Genomic DNA, 19,053 nt, shown 5'->3' with positions numbered 1-19,053 from the left:
CCAGGCAGAAAGGGACCTGGGGGTGCTGACTGACAGCTGCCTGAACATGAGCCAGCAGTGTGCCCAGGTGGCCAAGAAGGAAAACGGCATCCTGGCCTGCATCAGGAACAGTGTGGCCAGCAGGAGCAGGGAAGTCATTGTGCCCCTGTACTCTGCATTGGTTAGGCCACACCTTGAGTCCTGTGTCCAGTTCTGGGCCCCTCAGTTTAGGAAGGACATTGAGACTCTTGAATGTGTCCTGAGAAGGGCAATGAGGCTGGGGAGAGGCCTTGAGCACAGGGGGGTTGCTTAGCCTGGAGAAGAGGAGGCTAAGGGGAGACCTCATTGCTGTCTACAACTACTTGAAGGGAGGTTGTAGCCAGGTGGGGGTTGGTCTCTTCTCCCAGGCAAGCAGCAGCAGAACAAGAGGACACAGTCTCAAGCTGTGCCAGGGGAGGTGTAGGCTGGAGGTGAGGAGAAAGTTCTTCACTGAGAGAGTTATCCACCATTGCAATGTGCTGCCCGGGGAGGTGGTGGAGTCACTGTCCCTGGAGGTGTTCAAGAGGGGACTTGGAGCCATGGTTTAGTCATGAGGTCTGTGGTGACAGGCTGGACTTGATGGTCTTTGAGGTCTCTTCCAACTTTGGTGATACTGTGATTTTCATCTAGTTGAAGGGAAGGATTTAGACAGGAGATTAGGAAGAAATTCTTGGCAGTGAGGGTGGGGAGACACTGAAACAGGTTGCCCAGGGAGGTTGTGGATGTCCCCTCCCTGGAGATGTTCAAGGTCAGGTTGTATGAGGCCTTGAGCAACCTGGTCTGGAGGAAGGTGTCCCTGCCCACTGCAGGGGGGTTGGAACTAGATGATCTTGAAGGTCCTTTCTAACCCAGGCTATTCTGTGTAGCTCAACATGTCCATGCCTCTCCTGTGCTGAAAGTAGATGTGGGTGCTAAAGCTGAGCCCAGGCAAAGAGTGAGAGGTGCAGGGCAGTGAGCAGCTGGGGCATTTGGGTGGTATCTCTGCTTAAGTTGTCTAAAATTGAAAGTTGAACCTGGTTTCTGGTTTTTCTGGAAGCAGAGGCCCCTCTGGGTTTTGACCCATGGCTTTCTCCTCACAACCCTCAAGGACAGCTGGCTGAGCTTTGCAGGCCATGTGGACCCTCCCCTGCCTGGCAGTGTAACGCAGAATGCAGAAAGTGGTGGAGGTTTGTAGAGCTCAAACAAACACAGCTCCTCTTTTTATGTTACTTGGTGGCAGGCACAGATCTGTTGAGGGCCTCTGGTTCCCTTCCCACATCAGCAGCAGATGGTGAGGTCTATATATTCCTCTCCATGTGGCACACTTGGACCCATCTGTGCCCCACAAACAAGCCATGGCCTGACTGGAGCTGCTCCAGAATGGTTATGATCATCTCCTCTTTCTGCCAGTCAGCCCGTGATCCAAAACCTGAATGATGGCTCCTTTCAGGGGCCAGCTTTTGCATCCTGCCCAGGGTTCCCCTTTTGAAGCCACCTGGTCTAGTGGAAGATTTCCCTGCCCATGGTGGAGGGTTGGAAGTGGATGATCTTGAAGGTCCCTTCCAGCCTAAACCATTCTGTGATTCCATGATTTCTTGCTGTGCCTGCCCATCCTGGATTCACAGAATGGTTTGGGTTGGAAGGCATCTTAAAGGTGTTCTAGTTCCAGCCCCTTGCCATGGGCAGGGACACCTTCCACTAGAAGAGGTTGCTTAAGGCCCCATCCAGCCTGGCCTTGAACACCTCGGGCTGCTACCCTCCAGGGAGGCCAGATGGGGGCAGGATCCTCCTGTTTATTGGCAAGTACTCCAAACTAAAAGCTTTTATAGTTTGAAGGGAATTTTGCTATATCTGAGCCTCTGCTGCCACCAAAAGAAAGCCTCTTCTCTCCCTGGCAGCACCACAAATGCTTGTTGTGGGGCTTGGGGACCTAACTGTCACAAAACTACCTTTGTTTGCAGCCTTCTGACTGAGTTACAGCCAAACCAGTGTGGGTCAGGCTGTTTAAAGAGCTTTTGGTGCCACTGGCATGAAGTGGTAAGGAGCAGAAAGAAGGTAAGGTGGAGGTGGGACTGAAAAACCTGCAGGTGTTGGGAGGGTCAGTATTGATTTGTGTGGTAGTAGTGATGTTTTAGCACTTCAGCCTGCTTTCAGCACAGGGCACACAGGGACCTGTTGGAGCAGGGCCAGAGGAGGCCACAGCAATGCTGGCAGGGCTGGAAGCCCTCTGCTGTGAGGCCAGGCTGAGAGAGTTGGGCTTGTTCAGCCTGGAGAAGAGAAGGCTGCAGGGAGACCTTCTGGTGGCCTTGCAGTGCTTCAAGGGCTGAGCAGAAAGGTGGGGACAGACTTTTGAGCAGGGCCTGCTGTGACAGGACAAAGGGTGATGTATCTGTGGGTGCATTAAGAAAAATGTGGTCATGAGGTTGGGAGAGGTTCTCCTCACCCTCTGCTCTGCCCTTGTCAGGCTGCTTATGGAGTACTGGGTCCAGGTCTGGGCTCCCCAGCTCAAGAGAGACAGGGAGCTGTGGGAGAGAGTCCAGTGGAGGCTACAAAGATGCTGAGGGGCCTGGAGCATCTCTGTGAGGAGGAAAGGCTGAGAGCCCTGGGGCTGTGGAGCCTGGAGAAGAGCAGCCCCAGAGGGGATCTGAGCAATGCTCAGCAAGAGCTTAAGGACCTGTGGGGGGCAAGAGGCTGGGGCCAGACTCTTGTCAGTGGTGTCCAGGGACAGGACAAGGGGCAATGGGCACAAACTGGAAGCCAGGAGGTTCCATCTGAAGATGAGGAGAAAGTTGTTTGGTGTGAGGGTGCTGGAGGCCTGGAGCAGGCTGCCCAGAGAGGTTGTGGAGTCTCCTTCTCTGGAGAGCTTCCAACCCCACCTGGCCACTGTGCTGCTGGGCAAGCTGCTGTGGGTGCCCTGCTTTAGCAGGGGAGTTGGACTGGGTGATCTCCAGAGTCCCTTCCAGCCATGCTGGGATTCTGGGATCCTATTTTGTAGCTTATCACAGACTTCAATAGGAACAAGATCTGAATCCTTGCTTTATCTCACCCCCCAGCAGTGAGGAACCAAAAGCCTCAGTGGGGTGTTGGGAGGGGACAGCAATCCTGTGTAGATGTGGAAGTTCAGAACCCTGGGGGGGGGTGTGTTAAAATCTGGTGTAGCCTCTGCCCAGCAAAAGCCCTGCAGCTGCTTGAGGTCTCTCTTGTTCAGGGCTGATTGGCACAGTAAACCATTAATGTGAATTCAGGAAAATCAAGCTAAAAGTCTCAGGACAAGCCCTGCTCTTCAGGTGAGGTTTGCAGTAGGTAACTTGGGTCTAGGGGTGAGGGACTTGGAAGGAGCTATGGAAATGGGGCAGCATCGCTCCTAGCTGCTGCAGGTCCCCTCTTATACAGAAGAGAATGGGGGCAAACCCAGGACCAGATTTGAGGAGATATAAGCTTGAGTCATGCCATCTGTGTGGGAGGGATGTGTCACCTGAGATGTGTCACCTAAGCTGCCTTGTTTCTCAGACTGTGGCAGGTACAAACTTACTGTTCTGTGTGCTTACCTGCTGCTGAAACCTTGCCTGGGCAAAAGCTGCTGCTGGTTTCTTCAGGAACTGGGGCAGCAAGTGTGGTGGCTGGTAGGACAAAGTGTCCAGTCCTGCTGCTGGTAAGCCCAGAGCAGCTGGCTCTCAAGGTTTGGGCAATGCTGGGTGGAAACCTCACTCATAGAATTGGGTTGGCTGGAAAAAACCTCTAAGATCATTGAGTCCAACCTTCAACCTAAGACCACCATGGCCATTAAACCATGTCCCTAAGTGCTCTGTCCATGTTTCTTGAAAACCTCCAGGGACCTCATGCTCACCTTGGGGGGAGCTCTGCCTCTCTGTGTGCCTAGGAAAGCCCTGATCCTGCTGGATTGGGCTGGAGTTCAAGGAGGTGATGTAGCTGCAGCTGATGGGCATCCATGTCTTAAGTGGTTGTCAGTTCTAAATGTGCAAACACATACTAATAGTCATGGAATGGTTTGGGTTGGAAAGGATCTCTAAAGGTCATCCAGTCCAACCCCTCTGCAGTCAGCAGGGATATCTGCAACTAGAGTAGGTTGCTGAAAGCCCCAAACAACCTGACCTGGAGTGGTCCCAGGCATAGGGCATCTACCACCTCTGGGCAACCTGGAACAGGGTCTCACCACCCTCAGTGTAACAAATGTCTCCCTTCTCTCCAGTTTGAATCCCCTCTTGTCCTGTCACAGCAGGTCCTGCTCAAAAGTCTATCCCCAGCTTTCTGATCAGCCCTGGAAGCATTGAGAGGCCACCAGAAGGAGCTCCTGGCAGCTCCATTCCACCTTCCTCCCCTCCATCAAGTGGTGGGTAAGGAACAATTTCATGCTTGCTGGGCACCTCGATTTATTATTTCATGTGAGGAGGGAAATACTGCTGCAGTGTGGGGAAGGAGGTGCCCCCTGCTCTTGAGCAGATACTTTATTTGCTCCCTGAGGGTGTTCTGAAGGAAAAAATCCTGCTGCTGGTACTGCAGGGTTGTCCCTGTTCCTGCAGCTCTTCCTGCTCTCAGGGGCAGGAAACTCAGGGCTTTTCCTGCTTCCCAGTCTGGAAAGCTTGACATTTCTGCCCCTAAATCTGGGCTCTGTGGTGCTTAACTTGCACCTAAAAGAAAGGGTTCTCAGACACTGCAGTCAGGGAGGTGGTTGAATCCCCATCCCTGGAGGTGTTTTAAAGCTGCAGAGATGTGGTGCTGAGGGCCATGGTTTGGCACCAGAACTGGTGGAGTTAGAGAATGGTTGGACTGCATGAACTCAAAGCTCTTTCCCAACCAGAATCATTCTGTGATTCTCTGATCTGGAAGAAGAGTTGTTTTGAACCTCTGCTGGGATTTGGGGATGAATGGGTTGGACAAAACCAGTATTTCCATAACTGGAATGTGGTAAAGACCATAAAGCCACTGCTTTTCCCTTAGACAATGATGCTTTTAGAGCTGCTGCCTTAAGAAGGCAGCTGTAGCAACCAACCTTGGATCATCTGAAGATTAGGATGTGCACTGAGCTGCAAATTCACTCAGCTTGCCATGAAACAGAAGCAGTTTTGCAGTCCTTGAGGTGCTCCTGTGTAAACCCAATTTATTCTGATTCTACAGGAATGGAAGTTAAACCACAATCAACTTCCCCAACCTCCCCTCTGTATCTGTGGACACTTACAGCTTTAAGCTCCATGGGATTGCTCTTCAGTTCATAGAATCACAGAATGTTAGGGGTTGGAAGGCTCCAAAGATCATCCAGGCCAATCCCCCTGTCAGAGCAGGATCAGCTATAGGGCAGGTCACCCAGGATAAAACCCAGGTGGGTGTTGATAGTCTCCATAGAAGCAAAACTCCACAACCTCTCTGGGCAGCCTGCTCCAGGGATTCAGCACCCTCCCTGTGAAAAAGTTTTCCCCTATGTTCACATGGAACCTCCTTTGCTCCAGCTTGCACCCACTGCCCTTTGTCCTGGCACTGGACATCACTGAGCAGGGCCTGGCTCCATCCTCCTGACCCTGCCTTGTACATCTTTATCAACATGACTGAGGTCACCCCTCAGGCTCCTCTGCTCCAAGCTGCAGAGCCCCAGCTCCCTCAGCCTTTCCTCACAGGAAGATGTTCCACTGCCTTCAGCATCTTAGTGGCTCTATGCTGGACTCTTTCAAGCAGTTCCCTGAAGTCCTTGAAGTGAAGGGCCCAGAACTGAGCAGAATATTCCAACTGTGGCCTCAGTGGGACAGAGTAGAGGAGCAGGGGAGCCTCTCTCGAGGTTCAGCTGCATTTTCAGCTTTTCAGGGTGGAAGCCTGCTCATGCTGGAGTTTTTGCAACTGGTCTTAAAAGCTCCCAAGCTAGAGCTGGAGCCTGATGGATTTCAGCTGGCTAGGGGTTACAAAACCAGCTGAAATTGAAAGACCAGAGTGATCCCTGTCTGGCCTCTCCTGTGCCAGCCATCTCTTTGTGGGCTATCATCTTTCCTCTAAATCATCAGCTGAATGTGCTGCTAAAATCTCGGTCACCTCTTAGCCCAAATCAATGCTGACAATGTCACAGAGGCATTTGATGATCTGGTTTGAAGATCAGGAACCCCTTACTCATGGTGGCTTTTATAGCTTAGGATGAGCTTTAACTGCAGACAGCCACACAGCAGGGATGTCACCAGCCTCCTGATGTGCCTGTGACACTCTCTCCCCCTGCCAGCTGCTCCCTATGTCTGTCCTTGGCCCTCAGGTAGCACCCAGGATCTCCTTGTGGTGTCCTCAGCATCCATCACCTGAATCATTTCAGTGGTCAGGTCTAGCACACAAACCCAGCTCTGCTGGTATGTGGTTGGGATGGAGAATTGCCTTTGGTGGCCACAATAAGCAGCCCAGAAGAGAAACACTTGAAACCATCCTCACCACTGGAAGATGAATCACAGAATGGAAGGGGTTGGAAGAGACCTTGGGAGATCACAGGGAGATAGAGATTATATCTAGTTGGAAGAGACCTCAAAGATTATCCAGTCCAACCAACCCAGATAACCCACTGATTCTCTTCAGTGGAGTTGACTGTCCTGTAGATAAAGACCTTTTAAAGCCAGGGCAATCATGGAATAGTTCTGGGCAAAAAAAGACCTTTTAAGAACATCAAGTCCAATCATTCTCTAACTCTACCAAGTCTGATGCTAGGCCATGTCCCCCAGCACCACATCTCTGCCTCTTTTAAACACCTCCAGGGATGGGGATTCTACCACCTCCCTGAGCAGCCTGTTCCAGTGTTAGAGAACCCTTTCAGTGAAGAAGTTTCTTCTAATGTCCAACCTAAACCTTCCCTGGTGCAACTTTCCTCTCATCACTTTTACTAAGGAGTAGAGACCAACCCCCACCTGGCTCCAACCTCCTCTCAGGGAGTTGCAGAGAGCAATGAGGTCTCCCCTTGGTCTCCTTTTCGCCAGGCTGAACAAGCCCAGTTCTCTCAGCTGCTCTTCTCCAGACCCTCACCAAGTGACCAAAGCAAACAGCTGCCTTACACCACCCTACCCTTCCACATCCCCACCGAGCATAGCTCAGAACGTGCTCAAGCACTGCAGGAGCTGGCCAGAGATCTTCCCAAATGCAGGATAAGCTGCCTCCTTCCTAGAATAGAATAGAATAGAATAAACCAGGTTGGAAGAGACCTTCAAGATCATCATCTCCAACCTATCATCCAACACCACCTAAACAACTAACCCATGGCACCAAACACCCCCTCAAGTCTCCTCCTGAACACCTCCAGGGATGATGACTCCACCACCTCCCTGGGCAGCCCATTCCACTGGGCAGTCACTCTCTCTGTGTAAAACTTCCTCCTGACCTCCAGCCTGAACCTCCCCTGGCACAGCTTGAGACTGTGTCCTCTTGTTCTGGTGCTGGCTGCCTGGGAGAAGAGACCAACCCCCACCTGGCTACAACCTCCCTTCAGGGAGTTGTAGAGAGCAATAAGGTCACCCCTGAGTCTCCTCCAGGCTAAGCAACCCCAGCTCCCTCAGCCTCTCCTCACAGGGCTGTGCTCCAAAGCCCTCACCAACTTTGTTGCCCTTCTCTGGACACCTTCCAGCAAGTCAACCTCCTTCCTAAACTGAGGTGCCCAGAACTGGACACAGTACTCAAGGTGTGGCCTAACCAGTGCAGTGTACAGGGGCAGAATGACCTCCCTGCTCCTGCTGGCCACACTCTTCCTGATGCAGGCCAGGATGCCATTGGCCCTCCTGGCTGCCTGGGCACACTGCAGGCTCATGTTCAGCCTACCATTGACCAGTACCCCCAGGTCTCTCTCTGCCTGGCTGCTCTCAGCCACTCTGACCCCAGCCTGTAGCACTGCATGGGGTTGTTGTGGCCAATGTGCAGAACCCAGCACTTGGATGTGTTCAATCTCCTGCCCCTGGACTCTGCCCATCTGTCCAGCCTGTCTAGGTCTCTCTGCAGAGCCTCTCCACCCTCCAGCAGATCAACTCCTGTCCCCAGCTTGGTGTTGTCAGCAAATTTATTGATGATGGACTCAATGCCCTCATCCAGATCATCAATGAAGATGTTAAAGAGCACAGGGCCCAGCACTGCTCCCTGGGGCACACCACTGGTGCCTGGCTGCCAGCTGGCTGTGGCACCATTCACCACCACTCTCTGGGCTCAGCCTCCAGCCAGTTCCTAACCCAGCTCAGAGAGCTGCTGTCCAAGCCAGGGGCTGACAGCTTGGCCAGCAGTTTGCTATGGGGGACAGTGTCAAAGCAGGCTGTCCCCCTCAGCACCAGCAGCAGCCCCTGCCCTGCAGTGACAAGGCCAGGCTTTGCAGCTGGTGCCTGGGGGTTGCAGGGCAGCAGGCATGGGGGCTGTAGCCTCCTTGAAGGCCATGGCAGCCCCAGCCACAGGCAGGGTGATTCTGCAGCTGTTTCTGTCCATCCACCAGCCTGCTGTTCCTTTATAAAAAGACCCATGAAGTCATCAGGGCTCTAGCCTCCCCTGGAATCATTTTCAAGGAAATGGGCTGAAAGCCTGCCAGGCTCAGTGGAATGCAAACTATTTCACAAATGAAGTTGGCCTCTCCCCTCCCCCCCCGGCTCCCTTGTTGTAGAGGCAAGAAACACATCGAGGAGCCTGAGTCCCTCCTGACAGGTGAATGAGACAGCCTGAGAGGATCCACAGGTGAGACTGGGCCTCACTCAGCACCTCTGTGTGTGAGTGGGGAGGGACAGAGGGGCTCAGGGGGCACCTACAGCCCCTTTGGCATGGGGCTGAGCAGCAGGAACCCTGCCTTACCTTGGCATCAGTGAGTGAGACAACCTGAGAGGATCCACAGGTGAGACTGGGCCTGTCCTCAGCACCTCTGTGTGTGAGGGGGGGAGGACAGAGGGGCTCAGGGGGCACCTACAGCCCCTTTGGTGTGGGGCTGAGCAGCAGGAACCCTGCCTTACCTCAGCATCAGACTGGAGTGAAGAGCTTGTGGGTTTGATGCTGATGGCACAGCACCAGGGCTGGGTAATGAAAGGGGGGAGAACAGAAAGTATCTCCTGAATTCCTGCTTGCAGAATGTGTAACTTTGCTGGGGTTATCTCTTTGTTCTGCCCCTGGTGTGAGTTCTTCAGGTAAGATTGCCATTTGTGTCACTGAGGGAGCAGCAGTGGGAGCACTTTGTTAGGAGAAGTTTGTGTCAGCTGAGGAGCTCCTCCAGATTATACCACTGAGGGTCACAGAACTGTTTGGGTTGGAAAAACCTTCTAAGATTATTGAGTCCAACCATCAACCCAGCACCACCATGGCCAGCAGACCATGGCCCACAGTGCCATGGCCACAGGTTTCTTGAACACCTCCAAGGATGGTGACTCCACCACCTCCCTGGGCAGCCTGTTCCAGTGCCTGACCACTCTTAGTATCATAGTATCACAGTATCTTGCAGCAATGAAATTGTTCCTCATCCCCAACCTAACTCCAATAGTGGAACTTGAGGCTATTTCCTCTCATTCTATCACAGAATCAGAGATAATCACAGAATGTTAGGGGTTGGAAGGGACCTCCAAATATCATCCAGTCCAATCCCCCTGTCAGAGCAGGATCAACTAGGGCAGGTCACCCAGGATAAAACCCAGGTGGGTGTTGATAGTCTCTATAGAAGCAAACTCCACAACCTCTCTGGGCAGCCTGCTCCAGGGATTCAGCACCCTCCCAGTGAAAAAGTTTTTCCCTATGTTGACATGGAACCTCCTTTGCTCCAGCTTGCACCCACTGCCCTTTGTCCTGGCACTGGACATCACTGAGCAGGGCCTGGCTCCATCCTCCTGACACTGCCCTGTACATCTTTGTCAACATGACTGAGGTCACCCCTCAGACTCTTCTGCTCCAAGCTGCAGAGCCCCAGCTCCCTCAGCCTTTCCTCACAGGGAGATGTTCCACTGCCTTCAGCATCTTAGTGGCTCTATGCTGGACTCTTTCAAGCACTTCCCTGAAGTCCTTGAAGTGAGGGGCCCAGAACTGAGCAGAATATTCCAGATGCAGGAGAAGAGACCAACCCCCACCTTACTGCAACCTTCTTTCAGGGAGCTGTAGAGAGCAATGAGGTCTCCCCTCAGCCTCCTCTTCTCCAGGCTGAACACCCCCAGTTCACTCAGTTGCTCCTCACCAGCCCTGTTCCCCAGACCCTTCCCCAGCTTTGTTGTCCCTCTCTGGACACTCCAGCTCCTCATTGTCCTTCTTGGAGTGAGGGCCCAAACCTGAACCCAGGATTCATAGTGCAGCCTCCCCAGTGCCCAGTACAGAGGGACAATCACTTCCCTAGCCCTGCTGGTCACAGCATTGCTGATCCAGGACACGTTGCTCCTAGGACACAATGCCAGATGAGTTAGAGGGCACTATTTGTGGTGGTATCATTCCTGATTGCAATGAAATGTCAGCTCAGTGCCTTCAGTAATGAAGCCCTTGTCTCATTGTGTGGTGCCAGTGCAGAGCTGAGCAGTAGGAGGCACAGCAGATTCCTTGCAGCTGGTTAGCACTGTTAATAATAGTCCCGAGGAGTTCTCATGGTGGCTCTTGTGTTAATGACCTTTGTGTTGTGTCAGTGACCTTTCAGGGAGCATTCTGCTGCTGGGAACTGCTGCTGTAAAGTCCTACAGGCCACAGCTAGCGAGTAGGCTTCATATTTTATGGACTACTGTGGATTGTATTTCAGGATGTGAGCTCCCCTGTCAGCAATGTCAGGCAGGAATGCTGAGCATGTGGCAGTCTTTCCCCTTGCTTTACAGTTGGAGGTGTTGGTCACTTTTACTCTGAATGGTTTCCATTTAAATGAGCTGAGGAAAAGAGGGAAACTCCCCCAGAGGGCTCCCAGAGGCAGCTTACAGTTTCATACAATCACAGAATGCTTTTGGGTGAAAAAAAACCTCTAAGATCTTTGAGTCCAACCACCAACCCAACCCCACCATGGCCATTAAACCATGGCCCAAAGAGGCATGGCCACAGATTTCTGGAGCACCTCCAGGCATGGTGACTCCACCACCTCCCTGGGCAGCCTGTTCCAGTGCCTGACCACTCTTGCAGCACAGAAATTGTTCCTCATCTCCAAATTAGACCTCCCCTGGCACAATTTCAGGCCATTTCCTCTCATTCTATCACCTGATACTAGGGAGAAGGGACCAATCCCCACCTGGCTCCAGCCTCAGGGAGCTGTAGAGAGCAAGGAGGTCTCCCCTCAGCCTCCTTTTCTCCAGGCTGCACACCCCCAGCTCCCTCAGCTGCTCCTCAGCAGCCCTGCTCTCCAGACCTTTCAGCAGCTTTGCTGAAGTCTGTCATGCTGCAATTTAACCATGAGCACTTCAGCCCATTGCTTAGGCAGGTCAGGAAGGCTGCAGCCACATGAGCTGTGTATTGGTGAAGGGGTTTTATCATTATGGTGTTTCCTGAGTGCACTCACTGAGCTTTCATCTAAATCTCACCCTTTTCATAGCAGCTTTTGTGACCTTCCCTTAGATGGCTCTTGTAGAAGCTCACATCTCCCCTGAACTACAGGTTTGGTTTTCCATTTGCTATGGGAGCTAGTCTGGGAGTCAGGGGAGTTCAGAGAGAGAGATCAAGTGGCAGTGTGTGATGTCACTTCAGCAGAAGCCTTACAGGTGAACCCTGCACGAATTTGAACACCCTTGGGACAGGGAAATGCCCTAAGGAAGACTGAGAGTGGCACTTCCCTTCTTTTGCCCATGGAAAAAAAGCAAAGGTAAAGGACTTTCATGTCAAAACATACCTTTGTGGTCCTAGTTTGTTCCCTTCTTGGAAGCATGTCCTTGGGGAAGAAAGGTACTGAGGCCTAAGTACTGAATAGTTGAATTTTTCCTTCTGTTCTCATGTGGGTTCCAGAGGGACCTGGTCAGGCTAAAGAAGTAGACTCAGCTGAGCCTCATGAGGCTCAATAAAGCAAAGTCCTAAGTCCTGCACCTGTGTCAGGGCAATCCTTGATATAAATCCATGCTAGGGATAATGGGATTGAGAGCAGCCCTGCACTTTTGGGGGTTGCTGGTGGGTGAGAAGCTGGACATGAGGCAGCAGTGGGCACTTGCAGCCCAGCAGGCCAATGGCATCCTGGGCTGCAGCAAAAGGAGCATGGCCAGCAGATGGAGAGAGGGGACTCTGCCACTCTGCTCTCCTGACACCTCACCTGGAGGTCCCCCAACACAAGAGGGACATGGACCTCATTTCCTGGAGGTACATTGAGCCTGTGTTACCAGCAGCTTGTCTCTAGTCCTGGGTCTCCTGGACTTACCTTGGACCTGTGTTGTAGGTAGCTTGTCTCTAATCTCTGCTCTGTTTCCCACAGCTTCTAGCTGGATCCCCCTGGATGGATCTTGGCCCTGGTTCCTGGGGCAATGGTGGAGGCCCCATCCCTGGAGACATTCAAGGTCAAGCTTGCTGTGGCCCTGAGCAACCTGCTCTAGTTGGAGGTGTCCCTGCTGACTGCAGCAGGGTTGAACAAGATGACCTCTGAGGCTCCCTTCCAACCTGATGCTTTCCTTGAATCCATAGGGCATGGACATCTTTCAGTAATATCTCAGTGCAGTAACTGTGGAATGACAAAGGCAGCAGAGATGAGTTCAGGAGTAAAGATCACAGTGTTTGCAGAAGGCAAGGTGTGTGTGAAGCCCTGTCCCTTCATCCCAGGTGATTCATGGCAGGGAATGCCTTTCTGTTCTGGCTGTGTTTATCCACTGCTGTCTCTGTTGCTGCTGGGGTGATGTGGAAAGTTGGCAGCACTGTTCAAAGGCACATGAAAGCCTCCTGCTGCCAAGCTTGGTTGGAGATAACAGATTCAGGGGGAAGATTTAACAAATGATATGAATGTGGGCTGGGATATAAATTAATCTGAACCAGTTTATGAGTCCTCAAGAAACGGTTTCAGGTCAGTTCCATCAGAAGTCACAACTGTTCCTACTGAATTCCTCACACTGAAGAACTTCCTAAGCTCCAGTCTAACCCTGTTCTCCCTCAGCTTCAAACCATTCCCCCTTGTCCTGTCTCTAGATACCCTCAGGAAAAGTCTCTCTGCAGCCTTCTTGTAAGATCCCCTCAGGTATTGGGAGGCAGCTCTAAGGTCCCCCTGGAGTCTTCTATGTTCCCCCAGGCTGAACACCCCCAGCTCCCTCAGCCTGTCCTTGCAGCAGAGGTGCCCCAGCCCTTGGATCATCTTTGTGGCCTCCTCTGGACTCACTCCAACAGCTCTGTGTCCTTCTTATGCTGGAGACACCAGAACTGGACACAGTATTGGTGATGAGGTCTCAGCAGAGCAGAGGGAGATCATTTGAATCTCAGGAATAAAAGGTACTCTGAAAAGGACCTCCCCTTCCTTTCCTGCTTTATGCTCACTTAAATCAATATGGAGAGCTGGGCCCAGGTGAGCCTCCTGAGGTTCAACAAGAGCAAGTGCAGGGTTCTGCACCTGGGAACAAGCCAGGCTGGGGATGAGGTGACAGAAAGCAGCCCTGGGGGAAAGCACTTGGGGGTGCTGATAGATGAGAAGCTGAACATGGGCAGGCAGTGTGAGCTTGCAGCCCAGAAGGCAAATCACAGCCTGGGCTGCATCCAAAGCAGCATTGCCAGCAGATCCAGAGAGGTGATTCTGCCTCTTTGCTCTGCTGAGACCTCACCTGGAGTGCTGTGTGCAGGTCTGGAAGGACATGGAGCTGATGGAACAGGTCCAGAGGAGGCCATGAGAATGATCAGGGGGCTGGAGCAGGACAGGCTGAGGGAGCTGGGGGTGTTCAGCCTGGAGAAGAGGAGGCTCCAGGGAGACCTAATGGCAGCCTGCCAGTACCTGAGGGGGGACTACATGAAGGATGGAGAGAGCCTGTGTGCAAAGGCCTGCAGTGACAGGACCAGGGGCAGTGGCTTCAAACTAGAGCAGGGCAGATTTAGATTGGGTGCTAGAAACAAATTCTCTACCATGAAGGTGGTGGAACACTGGAAGAGGTTGCTCAGGGAGGTGGTTAAGCCCCATCCCTGGGGATATTCAAGAAGAGGTTTGACAAGGCTCTGGGCAGCCTGATCTAGTTGGGGATCGACTCCCTGCTGACTGCAGGGAGGTCAGACTGGATGACCTTTGGAGGTCCCCCCTGGCCTGGCCCACTCTATGATTCTATAAAGCAAGCTAGCAATCTTGTGTTAACACAGGAAAGAGCTGTGTGCTGTGTCTGAGCTCACCCCAGGAGCTCATGCTGGGAAACCTGAGCTGGGTTTGTGTTCTGGAAGAAGCCTTCCTTAGATCTCTCTCCTTTCTGCTCAGCGCTTACGTGGAGAACGTTTGGAGGAGAGATAAATCAGGGGCTTTGACATCAGCTTGGGGATGTTTTCTTTCAAGACTCTCAGAAGGACCTAAGTAAAGAGCACTGGAGGGTGTGACAGGTGCTGTCATGTGAGGAGAACTACCCTCCAGAACTCCCCTTCAAGAGGCCTGCCCTGCATGCCAATGGCCAGATTCAGTCAGGAAAAAACACCCCAACAAACCAAGGCTGCTGCTGACTGACTTCATTTGGTGTCAATATCTTGTGGCACCCCACAGTATCTTTTACACTCTGCTGTTACCTCTTCAGTTTTGGTTTTTCTGTTTTAAAGTTTCTACAGCTAGTTGGAGTGTTAGGTTGAGAAGCATTTCTTCACCTGAGTTCTCTTTGCTGCATGATATCACCAAACCCAAACCAAACCAAGCCCCCCAAAAAGCAACAAAGCAAACCAAAAAACAAACCACCTTGTTCATATTCTTTTCACTTTGGGTTTGTTTGAGTTGAGTTTTCCCTTTGACTCCTCTCTTGATTCACTGTTTGAAACATCCCAGTTGAACATAGGGACTAGGCAGCCTGGAGGTGTGGGCTCAGGAGAATATCATGAGGCTCAGTAAGGCAAAATTCAAGGTCCTGCAGCTGGGTTAGGGAAATCCTCATGATCAATCCAAGCTGGAGGATGATGAGATTGAGAGCAGCCCTGCACTTTTGGGGGTGCTGGTGGGTGAGAAGCTGGACATGAGCCAGCAGTGGGCACCTGCAGCTCTGAAGGCCAATGGCATCCTGGGCTGCAGCAAAGGAAGCATGGCCAGCAGATGGAGGGAGGGGACTCTGCCTCTCTGCTCTGCTGAAACCTCACCTGGAGGTCTGTGACCACCTGTGGGACCCCCAACACAAGAAGGATATGGACCTGGTGGAGTGGGCCCAGAGGGGGGCCACAGAGATGATTCAACCTCTAGGCTGAGTATCTCGAGTTCCCTCGAGTGCTCCTCACCAGCTTCATTGCCCTTCTCTGGACTTGGTGCCATGGTTTAGTAGTCGTGAGGTCTTGGGTGACAGGTTGGACTTGATGATCCTTGAGGTCTCTTCCAACCTTATTGATTCTTTGACATTGTCCAGCACCCCAATGTCCTTCTTGTACTGAGGGTCCCAAAACTGAACCCAGGATCTGATGTGTGGCCTTCCTAACCAAGCAATTTGATCAGTGAGATGAGAGTTTCTTTGTTGTCCAGAAACATCAGGAAGAATGAAATGAGGTTTGGTTTCATACTCATTTCTTTCCTTCTCTTCCAGCAAAGTCTTTTTGACTCATGGCAGTATACTAAGTGGTTGGTTTAGACAACACACAGTCACAGAAGGCTAGGGATTGGCAGGGACCTCCAGAGATCATTGGGTCCTCCCCCCCTGCCAGAGCAGAATCACCTAGGGCAGGCCACACAGGAACACTTCCAAGTAAGCTTTGAAAGCCTCCAGAGAAGACAACTCCACAGCCTCTCTGGGCAGCCTGTTCCAGTGCTCCCTCAGAGTAAAGTTTCTCCTTATGTTAAGGTGGAACCTCTTGTGTTCTAGCTTGTATCCATTATTCCTTGTCCTATTACTGGGTGCCACTGAAAAGAGCCTGTCCCCTTCCCCTTGACACCCACCCCTCCAATATTTATAGACATTAACAAGGTCCCTCCCTCAGCTTTGTCTTCTCCAGACTAAACAGCCCCAGGTCTTTCAGTCTTTCTTCATATCAGGGATGTTCAAGTCTCTTCATCATCCTCATAGCTCTTTGATGGACTCTCTCCAGCAGATCCCCGTCTTTCCCAAACTGGGGACCTCCAAACTGGACACAGTATTCCAGGTATGGTCTCACCAGGGCAGAACAGAGGGGGAGGAGAACCTGGCTAGACCTGCTGGACACACATGCACTAATGCACCCCAGGGTACCATTGAGTTTGTGCTGCTGCTCACCCTGTGCTAACCTGTCAGCATCAAAAAATAACCATGAAAATAAGACCCTGGAGATGATGTACTCATGACATTTGGACTGCATTGCCTCTAAGTATAGTCTTTGTCATGACCTAATGTTTTCTATTAATACTTTAAGAAAGAGGATAAGCAGCACCAAAAAAAAAAACCCACAACCCAGTGAAGCAGTTCTGGGGTTGTGTTTTATCCTTTCTTTAAAACCCCCCCCACATTTTGGTGGCATTTCCATTGAAAATCAAAACAATGTTTGAAAATATTTGGGCATATTCAACCCCAAAATGAATACTTTCAGAAATAGTGATTCTAGCATCTCTGATTGCAGAGAGCAGGATCAAAGGAAGCTGATCTTATCAGTTTGCTGGGGATTTTTGTTATGAGGGTTTTGGGTGTTTTTGGTATCTCCAGTTAGTTAATTGTTCAGCTGTTAATGAAGTTGGAACCCATTCAGCATTAGGTCCTGACTGGCCTCCTGTGTTTTGGGTGGGAAGTGACCTCCAGAGGTCATCCAGTCCAACCCCCTCTGCAGTCAGCAGGGACATCCCCAATTAGCTCAGCCTGCCCCAGAGCCCTCTCCAGCCTCACCTTGAGTATCCCCAGGGATGGGTCCCCAACCCCCACCTTGGGCAACCTGTTCCAGTGTTCCACCACCCTCATGGTGCAGAACTTGCTCCCAACATCCAATCTAAATCTGCCCTTCTCTAGTTTGAAGCTGTTGGCCCTCGTCCTGTTACTGCAGGTCTTTGTAAGCAGTCCCTCTGCAGCCTCTTTGCAGGCCCCCTTCAGGTACATGCAGGCTGCTAGTCTCCCCACAGCCTCCTCTTCTCCAGGCTGAACACCCCCAGCTCCCTCAGCCTGTCCTTGTAGCAGAGGTGCTTCAACCCCTGCTCATCTTTGTGGCCCTTCCCTGGACTCTTTCTGTCAGGTCCATGTCCTTTCTCTGTTGAGGGCTGCAGAGCTGCAGGGAGCACTGTGGGTGAGGTCTCGCCAGAGCAGAGTGGCAAAATCACCTCTCTGGGTCTGCTGGCCTCCTGTCCTGAAAGGTAATGAGTAAGGAGACAAGAAGACAAATGCTGGAAAATAAAGATATTTTGGCCTAGCAGAGCCTGACTTCTCCTTTGCTTATACACTTCAGACCAGGCCTTAGTCACTGTGCTGTCAGTTACAGACATTGCAGGGTGCCTGGCACGTGTTCAAAGTGCGGGTGCTGCTTTGCTCTGCCAGCTTAAGGGACGTACAGATTCCATACTGACTCCTGAGAGTGCTTCCCTCAGCTGCTCCTAACACTGCAGCAAGTCAGAGCACATGGACCTGATGGAGTGGGTACAGAGGAGACCAAGAAGATGACCAGAGGGCTTGGAGCACCTCTCCTACTAAGACAGGCTGAAAGAATTCAGGCTGCTCCTGGAGAGGAGAAGGCTCCAGCCAGACCTTCTCTGGAGACTTTCCAGACCCATCTGGACGCATTCCTGTGTGACCTGTGCTAGATTCTGTGGTCCTGCTCTGGCATGGGGGTTGGATTCAATAATCTTCAGAGGTCACTTCAAACCCCTAACATCCTGTGAGACCTTAAAGCTGCATTTCAATACTTGAGGGGGACTTGCATTGCTTGAAGACCTCCAGGGATGGCGATTCCACCACCTCCCTGAGCAACCTGCTCCAGCACCTGACCACCCTTATTGTTCCTCATGTCCAAACTAAACCTCCCCTGGCACAATTTCAGGCCACTGCCTCCCATTCTATCACCTGACGCTAGGGGAGCAGAGACCAGCCCCCAGGTGGCTCCAATCTGCTTTCAGGGAGCTGCATAGAGCAATGAGGTCTCCCCTCATAGGTCTCCTCCAGACTAATCAATCCCAATCCCCACAGCTGCTCCTCATCAACTCTGCTTTCCAGACCCTTCCACAGCTTTGTTTGCCTTTCTCTGGACATCCTCCAGTGGAGATCACAGCCTACAGGAAAAATTTGGACAGCTGATTAGCTTAGGTAAGCACTTTCTAAATGCTGAAGTACCAGAGTGGTGTTATTTGGGTTTGGTTTGGGGTTTGGTTTGGGGTTTTTTCCCCCAGCTCTGTGGTAGGCAGAAAGGCATGGCGTAAAATGGTGGAAGTAGCTTAATAATGTGAGTTAAAAAAATAGACAGAGTCAACCAAATGTGTGTTAAAATGTGGCCTTTTGCAGTGATACACTGCTTGCTCGTTCTGGGAGGCCTCCTGATGACCTCAGGAGGTTGAGTTTAGTCCCTGTGATGTCAGCCAGTTTATCCACACGAAGGGCAGGACGCAGAGAAGCCGCTGGGATCTCTGGCACAAGATTAGGGAGGACTTGGACCTGATGGAGAGGGTCCAGAGGAGGCCATGAGAATGATCAGGGGGCTGGAGCAGGACAGGCTGAGGGAGCTGGGGGTGTTCAGCCTGGAGAAGAGGAGGCTCCAGGGAGACCTAATAGCAACCTTCCAGTACCTGAGGGGGGACTACATGAAGGAAGGAGAGAAACTGTGTGCAAAGGCCTGCAGGGACAGGACCAGGGGCAGTAGCTTCAAACTAGAATAGGTCAGATTTAGATTTAATATCAGGAAGAAGTTCTTCACTGTGAGGGTGGTGGAACACTGGAAAAGGTTGCCCAGGGAGGTGGTTGAGGCCCCTGCCCTGGAGATCCTAAAGGTGAGGCTCAACAAGTCCCTGGGCAGCCTGATCTAGTTGGGGATGTCCCTGCTGACTGCAGCCCCTGGTCAGACTGGATGAGCTTTGGAGGTCCCTTCTGGCCCAGACCATTCTGTGATTCTATGATTTTTCTGTGT

The sequence above is a fragment of the Melanerpes formicivorus genome, unplaced genomic scaffold, assembly GCF_026170545.1.
Source record: "Melanerpes formicivorus ecotype bairdi unplaced genomic scaffold, bMelFor1.0.p_v2 SCAF_106, whole genome shotgun sequence".
Lineage (NCBI taxonomy): Eukaryota > Metazoa > Chordata > Aves > Piciformes > Picidae > Melanerpes > Melanerpes formicivorus.
The sequence above is the reverse complement of the archived record's forward strand: the minus strand, read 5'-3'. Positions refer to the sequence as shown.